Raw genomic sequence first — 13224 nt, forward strand, 5'->3', positions numbered from 1 at the left:
AAGCTATAAAAGAAAGCATTTATTTTCTTTACGGATATCTATACTAGCATCTATCACCTCCAGTTCTAAGATGCTCGTTAAATTCTCACTTTTTTTTCTTCCTCATTTTAGTGGATATTCTATGTTTTGATGTTCTCTTAACCATCTCTATTTTCAAAAAAAATTCACTCGATCACATATAACCTTTCTTATCCAAGAAGCTTTTAAAATGATGCTTTTCACTTTCCTCTTTAGTATAAATTTAAAGTGTTATTTAGTTTTATCTTTTCATAATCATAAAAAAACTAATTTAGGTTAATCTTATTACCAGAATTAAGCTTTTTTTTAAGCTAAGAGTAAATAGCAGGGATTGTTGTGATGTGGAGCCTAATTAAACTCAGAGGTTTATTTTGTGTGGTTTTCTCCCCATATTATTTCTATGAGGGTTTTAGGACAGTGCCCCTGTGGGGTCCTGGGGTAGCACCCCTATGTGATCCTTGTCACAATACAGGGTGGGGTTGAGGGGTAGCACCCCTGAAGCCAAAAATGACCTTATATTGTAAAAGTCATCGGCTCCTATTTTTCCTATTAGACAACTTATTCTAGCCCTAATTTTGTAAGTAGAAAAAGCTTGTATAAAAAGGCTTAGGATTAGGGATTTCATAATATAACGGTGATATTGTAGCTTCTTGTGGTGGTATTGAGTAGTAAGGGATTGTGGATTGTAATCACTAGATAATAATAATATTAGACTTGAGATTGGTGGATGTAGCCTAGGGATTGGATGAACCACGTTAAATCATGGTGTCTTGTGTTCTCTTCTTTTTGATCTATTATTTTTTGATATTGGCTATATTTGTATCTAACTATTATTTATGTATGAGGTTAATCCTAACATGGATTATGATTTCTTTTAAAATCATCATTGAAAAAATAATTATGGTGTTGCCCTGAGATTTATTTTCTTTGTAACTAAAACCGCACCTTCTATGATCGAAAATTGCATTTGAAATCAAAATAGATTATAAGCTATATTGAAAGTCAAATGCAAACATTTTCATAGATGTTGATCTATCTTGTGACATATGAGTATGACTTCTTCCTTTTGATTTATCTGTGACCTATTTTGAGTGATTGTAAATGACCATCAATATTGAAAACAACAATGAGAATATAGAATCATATTGGGTGAAGTAATTCAACATTGAAGTCCTTGTCTCAACTTACTTTATTATAATGAAAATGAGAAGAGGAAAAACTTTTTTCTATTTTATTGTTTGTTCTAATAGGTCAGGAGTTTTAGCCTTTCTAATATATTGGGATATTTTTTATTAAAGGAGGTAGGAAAAAGGGTCTTGAACCTGAGAACAACAAGAAAACAAAAGGTCTTATTTACTCTGGGTCATTACAACCAAGCAATAAAGAAGACCATCTTTGACACAAACTACTAGAGACCCACCTCAAAAACAAAAATTAATGAAAAACCAATAAAGGACTACTAGTAAGAAAGTCAAACTTATTAGCCAAAATTTTGTTATTTAAAAATAAAGAATAAGCCTAATAGTACTGATGATTAATATGATCTAGATCAAACATAAAAATATTTAAATTGTGTCCCAAAATTACAAGAAGGACCACATTAACTCATAAAAGAAAGTAAAACAAGTACAAATCTAGTTAAAATTGATTAAAAAGGAAGCTAAGGCCTAGAGAAGCTAGGCCTAACTAATTTTCTCCCAATCCTTGACCAGGTACTTGAGATCCTTTGCCAAATTGTGAACATCCCCTACACGCTTCGTCTCAACCCAAACATTGTCCTTCTTCATACAACCTTTCTTAAGTTTTATATGCCATGTGATAGTTTGAAAGATGACCTTCCTCATAATTTCTTTTTGCCCTACATATAGTCAAAATGACCACTCCAAGCTTAATGTCAGTGATGACATTGTCAAACTTGTTGTTTAGAGATACACATTTTCATTGAGGACCTTGATTTGTTCTTCTAGGTACTTTTTCATTTTATCAACAATACTAACCTCAGTAGAAACTTTATTGGTTGGAGCTTTAATTTTTTCCTAACTTGGTTGTTAGCATTGGGGGTATCAACATTAGGTCCAATCAAAACTTCAATATGAGCTTCCTAGGTCTAATGCTCTACCTCCTTTGAATCTTTGGCATCTACTTCAACTTCAAATTCCTATTTAGCCTAGTCATTGTTCTCTCAACTTTCTCTAGAGTTTCTTCAACCTAAGTTTCATAGGTATCCTCATCATGTTTATCTTGGGTATCATCCCTATTAACATACTTTTAAATTGTACCTTTATTAAACCTCAATCTTTTTTATCTCCTTTCCCTAGAGATATAGTCAATACAGTAGCCCTGAGCCTTCACCATTTTTTCCCTTCTTCCCCATTAGACCCTTCCCAGTCATGTTCATCCACTTCAATAATTTCATTACATATTTTTATTTTCTGTGGTGTGCCAACTGGGCTAGTTTTAGAAGACATGTTTTTGTGTTTAGCCGAGGTTTGACACAACAAGGAATCTTCCAAGGTTTAGGTTTTCCCCTTAGGGTTTTTGGGTTTTTTAATAGTAGGAGGGATGTCTTGGTCATTTTCTTGCTCAATTTATTCAAGAGCAACATAGTTCTTTAGAGGCTATGGAGAGCTCTATTTATAATAAGACACCTACCATAACTCAAGTGATGAGAGAACACATGGTGGTACAAGGCAAAAATTAAGCCCTACTATATGGTGAATTATCCCCATTTTTAATACTATTAACAAGGGAAGAATATAGAAAAAAAGGGATATCAATCTTTTCACCATGTCTTAACATAATATATTGGGATGTTGATATGATGATATGGTTCTTAGGTAGATATATTTTCTTTATAGGAGTCATGACCAAGTGAACTATTTTTTCGGATTATTTATTTTATAGAATTGTGTTTATATATATATATATATATATATATATATATATATATATATATATATAGATATATATATATATATATAGATATATATAGATATATATATATATATATATATATATATATATATATATATATAGATATATATATATATATATATATATATCTATATATATATATATCTATATATATATATATGGGTATGTGCACGATCATGGTCAACCAAACTATGCCCTAGAGGCAATGAAAAATCAACACATCGGGGTTATGTCAACTTGACATACAATTTTAAAGTTATTATGAAATTTTAATCAAAAATTGTGAGAAAAGAATCTATAGGATATTGAATTTAGTTTTTGAAAGACTAGGTCTTATCTTAATAAATAAAAATTTGATTGGTCAAAATTTTGAATTTTAATGCAATAGTATAAAATTTATAAGAAAAAACATAAGTAGGCATATGTCTGACCACCTTAATCAAAATAAAATGATAATAGTTTTCTAATAAGATTCTAGATGTAAGGAGTATACCCATGTCTGGATGTGACACATATTTTTGGGTATTTTTATTCTAAATAAATAATTAATTATGAATTTTCTACTATAGTATTTTTGGAACAAAAAACTTGCATGTTTGACCACCTTTACTAATTCAAAACTTTACAAATTTGAATTTTTCTTTTATATTCTTTATAGTAGAAGGAGTATATAATGTGACACATATTTTGGATTTTAAAAATATTATACCATTTGAAAGTTATATTTATTTTTCAATATGTGTCAATCAACACTTTATGTATAACTCTATTAGGAAATGAATAATAATTACTTACTGAACTCATAATTTGACAAACATTACATTTATGTAAAGATAAGAACATTTGTTATAAACTTGCATTCTCATTCTAGACTTTGCTAAGATCCCAAAATGAAAGTCAACTCTACTCTCAATAGATAACCCTTGGGTTGATTCATCATTTTGTAATTATGGGCTTCATAGCTCATACACCTAAAATGGAGAGACTTCATTCTCTTGTCTCTTACAAGGTCTTTGACATTACATTTATATCAAATTCATTAATACGTATTATACTTCAACTTCACTTCATGGATAATAAAATGATTTCAATGCCGACATCAATGTATGAATAAATATAAAAATATTGTGAATAAATCACATATACACCACATGTGTACAACATTTCTAACTCATCCATACATCAAATTTGTATAATGTGAATAACTCATTAATGTGTCGTATATACATAATGTGACTTTCTTGCAAATACATAGAATAAACATAATATAATTAATGAATGCATCACATATGTAAAATGTTACTACGGCATGCATACATCATATTTATTCAACTTTTCCATCGAAATTTTTTGTAACGTATAGATAAATTGACTAGTTTGTGTGAGCATGTATATCACATGATGTATACAACATAAAATTAAAAAGTGAATAACTTGTATAGTATCACATGCATACATGGATAAAAGTTAGAAAATTGAAAAGTGAAATACTTGAATACTATCACATGCATACATTGAGACAAGTTAGAAAAAAAGAGGAAGTGATTGCAAAATTATCACAAAAATCCTTCTCATTTACCACATTCACTAATGCAGAGGTCTTCAATCTACTAAAAAGAGGAATATCAAAGCATCCTATACTAAATGATGGGTAATTTCATACTACTTATGTACATCATTGGAAAAGAAACAAGTGTAAAAATATAAAACACATAATATAGATATAGATATAGATAAATATATATACGTGTGTGTGTGTGTGTGTGTGTGTGTGTGTGTGTGTGTGTAATATATATATGTATGTATATATCTATATATGTGTATATATATGTATCTATATCTATATCTATATCTACTAAAAAGAGGAATAGCAAGGCAACCCACGATAAATGATGGGTAATTTCATATTATTTATTTACATCATTGGAAAAGAAACAAGTTTAAAAACACAAAAGACATTATATAGATATAGATATAGATATACACACATATATATACACGCATACATACATATACATACATACATACATACATACATATATACATACATAAATATACACATATATACATGCATACATACATACATATGTATACATATATACATGTATGTAGATATATGTATATATACATATAGATATATGTATATGTAGATATACATATATGTACACACACATACAGATATATATATAATGCAAATCGCCACACTATATAGTTCACTATAACGTCCTACTTAAGTACATTTTACCAAAACATATATGCTTGAGCATCTCATATTGTAGTGTCAACCGCATTTTTTTTTTTTGGTTTTCTTCTAGCAATAATAACAACCAAGTATCACATAATGCATGCAATCATAACCAACAAAATTATAGGTTTAATAACATACTTGAAATAGGCTCATTAGTAATATTTTCATTATATATTCAACAATTTTATGTCAATAGATTCCAACATCTATTATATCAGTACCATTAAAATTTAACCATTCATCATTTTGCTGCATTTTTTCCATTTCTATGGTTGATTTTCAGCCTTGCCCATTCATCAAATTTACTATATCTGCAAGTTTTGAAGTAGTTGTCCCTGCATAGAAAACATAAAGTTATTTGTCATACTTTATGACTTGCATTCCCTTATCAAATTTGTACTCCAATAGCTCTTTCAATATTTGACATGGTCCATAGTCCAGTTTTATTTGAAATCTAAGTTATTAATTTTAAGGTTTAAATTTATATTTTATGTCTTTTGTTTATAAATATCACTTATAAAAAGTCAATTATGCATTTATAAAAGTTTAATTTTTTTTTAATGTTTAAGATCATAACTATTATTATGTAATAATATAGTAAATGGATTATAAAAGATTTAATTAATTGTTTTAAAAAATGTAATATTTTTTAATTAATATAAATTAGTATTGTAATAGATTTAAATTTTTTATTGTATTTTTTATAATATATTACAAGTGATTAGTTTACATTCTTGACTCTTCCATGAACCACATAGAGCCCAAAGAGATATGATTTGTGGAAATACCTCATAGAACTCACAAGATTTGTCAAATACATCTATTTCCTTATTTCTATCACGATCTCAAATCAAGCTATTTATCTTAGAAATAATAATATTCTCCTCCTTAATTAATACTTTTCTAGGTTAAATGCATTAACATTTTAAAGAAATAAAAATTTTATTTTCCTTTTTAATATTTAATTCGTTAAATACCTCCACATTTGTGTTAGGGAATGAGAAGAAGAGATAAACAAGATGTAGAAAGGAATAAATAGGAAAATGTGTAGCCAGGGGGACATATAGTAATAGAGAGGAATGGAGAGATCATAGTGAGAGAGGGATATAAGGAGAGATGGGGGATTAAATATAAACATGTGGAAATTTAAAGGTTTACCAAGAGGTGATGGAGATATATAAATGGATAGAGAGAGGGAAATGGGGAGAGAGAGGGGGACAAAATACTTAATCATTCCACACTAAAGTGCAATTAGTAGTTTTTCCTCTTAATAGAGTCAATTGACCAAATGATAAGGAAAAAATCAAGTCCAAAAATTTTCAACTTATTTATTACATATTATAATAACAAATTATTATTTATAGAATTTCATTTTTGTCATACCAGTGAGGGAAAAAATGACTTTTCCCTCTAGAAATAGAACCAGGATTCGTCTTAGACAAAGACTTAACTTACATTGTGTTCTCAAATATAGAAAGAAAAAAAAAATTGTTGTTTGTGTTATACTGAGACAAATTGCATTAAAGACAAAATAAGATGATTGCTTAAACACAGTAATATTTTTAGTTATTTTCTACACAAAATATCATGAAAATTAGTCTATCTTCTTTATAGACAAAGACTTGACTTACATCCTGTCATCAAGCGTGGAAGCTTTCAAAAGAGATGATTATCCCCCATCTTTCTATGCACAAACGTATTCCTCACGTAGACAGTCCTTTTGGAAGCTGAACTTGATCGCGCTTGGGAGAGGCATTGTACGCTATCAAATCATAAGTCGACTTATTCACCATTGACGCGTATCATTCGATTGATAGTTTGGGAGTCCTCGAGCGTAGAAAATTACCTTGCAATCCTTCATCCCGAATCTCTTCAAGATTTCAATGCAATATTCCCCTTCACCAAGGAAAATCTCTCCATAAGTCTGACATACTTCCATGCCTCGAAAGTAGTGGACAAGTCTCAAATCCTTCATCTCAAACTCTTCTATAAGATCCCTCTTGCAGTAATCTATTACTCATAGTACACCTATAAGAAATAAGTTATCCACATAAAGACAAAGAATAATAACCTCACCCCCAACCACCAAGTAGTAGAGGTTAGAATCCACTTCACTCTTCACAAAGCCCATTACTTGCAAGTATGTATCAATGCACTCATACCATACTCTAGGAGCCTCCTTGAGTCTATACAAGGCTTCTTGAATATGCACACGTGGGTCTTCTTGCTTTGTGCTAGAAATCCATTTGGTTTCTCTATGTATAACTCCTCCTTCAACTCACCATCAAGTAATGTTGTTTCCACATCTATTTGATGGATTTCCCATCCCATTTATGTTGCAAATGAGATCACAACGTGTATAGAAGTATACCTAGCCACTGGAGAAAATGTCTCCTTATAGTCTATTCCCTCCTTATGAGAGAACCCTTTTGCAACAAACCTTGCCTTGTATTTCTCGATGCTACCATCTACACCATGCTTTATCTTAAAGATCCAATACAATCCAACTATTGCCCTATCTGTTGCTCTAGGCACTATCTCTCACACATCATTATGCATTATTGAAGAATATTCTCAACCATAGCATCCTGCCATACCCGATCTTATGAAACCTCCTAATAGATGGAAGGTTCATTATCTAACGACTAACAATGCCACATATTCATTGAACTTAGTCAGTTGTCTCTAATGTCTAGTACTCTTCCTAGGAGCTCCCACAAACTCTTGAGTATTCCTTTGTGTATCTTGAACCTTGTGGTTTCGGTTGCCAACTATAGAGGATGAAATATCAACCTCTAAGTCTTCTAGATACATTTCCTATTGCACTTGTTGCTTCATACTCTGTGAATGTTCACCATGTGAGCCTACACTTGTACTCATAACTATACTTGTGCTTTACTACCCTTGACTAAGCCTTGGGGCTTCTACTAGTTGCTCACTCTAATCATTTTTTGGAAAATCTCTAGACATTCTAAATTCCTTGTCCTCCATGAACTTAACATCACATCTAACTATAATTCTTTTGCTCCCTAGAATAAAAATCCTATATGCCTTTTAAGTTTCACTGTACCTAAAAAAGTACCCCCTCTCTATAGTCTTATCTAACTTGTTATGTGTATCACCTAGAATATGACAATATGTCAAACTCCCAAATATTTTGAAGGGACCATCATTTGGCTTTTTCTTTGTAAAAGCTTTCTTTGGTGTCATCTCCCTTATCACCTTGGGTGGAACCTTATTCTAAATATAGACTGTTGTACTACATGCGTCTTCCCATAAATTGTGGGGCATGTCCTAGTCATGTAGCATAGCCCTTTCTGCCTCCAATATAGAATGGTTCTTCCTCTCAGTAACTCCATTCTTCTATGAATTATATGGATCAATCCACTCTCTCTTGATTCCTTCCCTAGTACAGAACTCTTGGAAGTTGTTTCCCTTATACTTACCTCCATTGTCTGATCGAAGAACCAAGTTATATTCCTTTTTTTCAAGTTCTCCACAAGAGCCTTGAACTCTTGGAACTGATTGAAAACCTCATCCTTGGTCTTCAAGAAGTATATCCAAATATTCTTGGAGAAATCATCAATAAAAGTAACATCGAACTCATATCCTCTGAGAGACTTTGTTGACATTGGTCTACATACATCTAAATGTACTAGACAAGTCTAAGCCTAGTGAGGTAACTTGTGACATTTTCTCCCTAGTTCATCTGGTTATTCTTCATCTTCTCTCTGAGAATCATCTTCCTATTGGTGGTAGCATTCTAGTATAAATTTACAACAACATCTCACATCTTCTTTGTATCTAGCTCCGAGATATGTGGAACAATATGATCCTTGACACTATCAAGGATTATCACCCTCACCTTTGCATCATCCTTCTTGCATACTGCAAGTTGTGTTAAATCTATAGGAGAAACCATAGTAGTGGTAACATAATCCTTGATACCATTATCTTCCAACAATAAAGAAACTCTGGTCTTCTAGACTCAAAAATTCAATGCACCATTCAATTTGTCTAGATCTCTCAAACTAGTTAAAGTCATCTCAAGGGATTAAAGCAATAATAAATCTAAAGAGATCAACCTAGGTTTTATAAACCCTTAATTTCTTTTCTTGGGAAAAACTTCTCTACCCTCAACAAAGCTTTGATACCATGTGAAAATTCCTCTTATAGTCACTGATTATTAATCTCCTATCTTAAATGATTATTTAACTATTGAAAATAAATTCATAACTAATATCAAAAAATAAAACAACTGTAACTTCCCTATTAAAATATAGAAACAAATATGAAACACAACCAACACAATCTTTTTGAACAAATTATACATAGAAAAAGCTGTAAGGGAAAACTAGTTCTATAGATGAGGATTTACATTAACTTCAACAAATCAAGAGATACAAAATTCCTTACCTCTTACTAAAAGACCTCTGAAAACTCCTAAATTCTTTAGCTGATATTCCCCACTACTATCCCCAATGCTATCACTACACCCTTGCTAACACTGCAAGACTATTTGAGATCATGGCAAATTTATTTACTAACACTGTAAATGCTTCTCCAACTTGTTTATTTCCAAATGCCCCCCTAGAACCCCTCTTATACTACTCTTGTTGGAAAACCAATAGCCAAGATTGATTCTGAATCAACAATTGAGATTAAAACAACTTAACAACCCTAACCAAGTTGGTTTCTAGTTGCTTCTAAAAGTGGTCAATTAATTAAGAAATATGTATCCCTATTCTAACCAATTTGTTAGTAAAACAATTATTTACTAATTAACCACATATGATTGAATAGCTATCCAAAGCTAACAAAAGCTAACACTATAGCATCACATATAATTCTAAGTAGCTCTGTCCTCACCATTTCTTCTACTATTTTGTCCTCTATCTCCAACAACCCAAGAAGGAGGACTATGGTTACCTGATTTTCAAGCAATAGAAGATCACTCAAGATATCAAATTGACAAGAGTAGACCATGTTCCTATTAGAAAAAGGATCAAGATTCCATTGTGAATCACCATTGATGTTCCATTGTGATTCATCACTAAGAAGCCCTAGCATCTCCAAAATGAAGAGCCTTGCAAGGATGTCTTCCTTGCACTCACTTTTCGCTTTGTAGCTCTCTCTAATATCTAAAATCAAGCTCTCCACATTTTCCACTAGAAAGTGGGTGTGTTGCTAGTTTGGTGGAAGCCTTTTCATAGATTGAATTACAACCTCTACTTTGTAGAGCTCTATCTCAGTGTGTGTTGGAGTTGACATTTTGTGATAGAAAAACCCTAGAGAGACCACTCAAGGCTTGTATGGTTCTTTTTTTAAGTCCTTGAGATACTTGGGTACTATATTTATTGACACAGAAGAAAGCTTTCTCTACTTATGATCTACGTTGTCGTCTTCCACCTTGTAAAATTAAAACATTCTCTTCACATCATCAAACCATGAGTAATGTTGTCCTGTATCTACAATTTCTATTTCCCTTTCATTCCCACCTTGTTTCTTGCTCTTTTCTACCATTGTTAATTACCCAAACCTAATAATGAAAAAGAAATAGTTAACAGTTATTCTAGATCTTCAAGAGCACAATCTAAGCTGGGATTTCATTATGGTGGATTTATAAAATAATTCACTTTATGCTTTTGGAGAATATTGTTTTTGATTTTATTAGCATCAATAATTTTGATCATATTCAATGATCCATCACCAATTCTGGGTAAGATTGTGTATGAGTTTGTTATCATCAACATTTAAAATAATAATCATTGAGTATGATAAAAAATGTTGATGCTAACAAACTCACACACTGTAATTTTATTCAGAAATATAAATAGAACTTCAATATATGTTTTGAAGATTTATATTTATTATTGAAAAATACATAGTTCATAAATTTTATGAAGTGTTTTAGATGTTCTTTTATCTTTTGAAGAAATTTGTAATTAAAGAGAAGTAAAAGTTTTAAGATATTAATCTTATTGATGGATTAATCTAGTGCATGTTGATTGTATGTTTAGAGTTCACTTCAAGGTATCAGTCTTCTCTAATTCACTCTTTCAAAATTCTAATTTGATAATAAGCAACCTCAAGATTATGTGGGTTAGGCAATAAGGTAGATTGTGGGAATACAACCCCAATAACGAAAACAAAACCTCTAAAACAGTAGATTTTCTTGATATTTATTATTTATTATATTAAATTTAACAAGTAATAAATATTAAAAAGTAAAAAAGGGTTAGTGACAAAATTAATATCTTTGAAATTATGATGTCGTGGGACAGTTTCAAATCACCCAATTGCTGAAATCTGTAGGCCTAGAATGCAATAACTATTGTTTTCCATGATAGGATTTCAACTAATCTTATATCAATTTTACTTTTGCCTTCATTTCATCTTCTTCTAAAAAACTGAACTAGGACACATTCTTAAGGCGTTAGACTAAATTTGCCTTCTTCGAAAAACACAATCTGAAAAAGAAGAATTTATAGAAATTTTAAAACAAAGTTATCTAATTATTTATGTTTTATTGAAGATCTAGAACTCCTCTTGGATAGGATATGAAAAATTATTGTTTTATTACTTTACCTAAAAAAATTTAGTGACAAACATGTAAATGATTCACTAATTACCCTAATAAAAGGAGAATTGCTATAGCATATTGTAAAATTTCAATAGTGTCATTTCAATATTGCATTTTCCTTTGATATTACAGATTCTAGTTCTATAATATCCTCTTCACATTTTATTAGATGAATTTTATTATTGAACAACAAACATTTTAACAATTTATGAATTTTTTTTTCATATAAACATAAACATAAACATCACAGCTAAAAGTTTCATTGGATGTCTCATTCAGAATTGAACTTGGGTGTCACCATTAGCGACTCTTCACTTTAACCAAGTAAACTCAACCCCTTATATTAAAAACTTATAGAAAAATTCATATCAAATTATATAGAAAAAATTGTAAGAATCTAAAATAACGTAAGATAATAGAAATTGCATATTAATTAATCACATATTCAAGAAAAATAAGATAATCTTCTTCCATAAGATCTTAACTCTAATGATTAAGAACTACTGAATATTTTACATCAAACATAACACTAAGATATAATTAAAAAATACTATATATATATATATATATATATATATATATATATATATAATAAAGAAATGTGATTATTTCCAACTACTCACTATACATATTCAATTTACACAAATATATGGAATAAAAAATTAAAAGTACTCAATTCAAATAATAAAAGAGATCAACAAAAAAAAAAAAAAAAATCTTACAACTCTCTCTAAAACTAGACTTTCAAAAGGAATCATTATAAGGTATGTATAATAGAGAATTCTTTAGCAATTCTTTGTAGATATACTAATATCAAAATTAAGTTGTGTGCGATGTTGGCAAAGACTAATCGGCACTCCTAACAGAACAACTAATTAATCAAATTGAATCTAAACTATTTTGTTAAATTGTATACATGAAGTGAACATGTTAAACAATTACAAGCAATATTAAAAAGAAAATTTAGGAATATGGTGATTTTTTAATATTCTAAATAAGTTTCATCTACATAGTGACTAGCATTCCAAAAAGCAAAGACATGGGTTAAGTGTTGAACTACAACTACTCCTATTGAACAAAGTTCTTAAAAATAAGTGAAGCGGAACTAAAAATAACAAATTAGAAATGGGAAGAACAGCGTATTCAATTATAGAAAATTACTGAAGAGCTCAATCTTTTGATGGTGAAGTACGTCAGACAAATCAAAGGAATGATTTTTTTAATAACTTTTCAAGATCAAAATGGTTGACATAATTTGGTGTCTTCCCTCCTTGTTGAAATTTGGGGACATTTTGTTTACTTTAAACCTTTATTTTATTCTAACGATGAGTTTTCATTTCTTTTTCTTAAGCATCTTATTGGCTTTGATCAATAAGAAATAAGATGATGTTATATAAACAATGAAAATCATTTTTCATTGTATATCATGTGAGATCCAAGA

This window comes from Cupressus sempervirens, chromosome 10 (assembly GCF_028749045.1).
Source record: "Cupressus sempervirens isolate cs-2001-9-10 chromosome 10, ASM2874904v1, whole genome shotgun sequence".
Taxonomy (NCBI): Eukaryota; Viridiplantae; Streptophyta; class Pinopsida; order Cupressales; family Cupressaceae; genus Cupressus; species Cupressus sempervirens.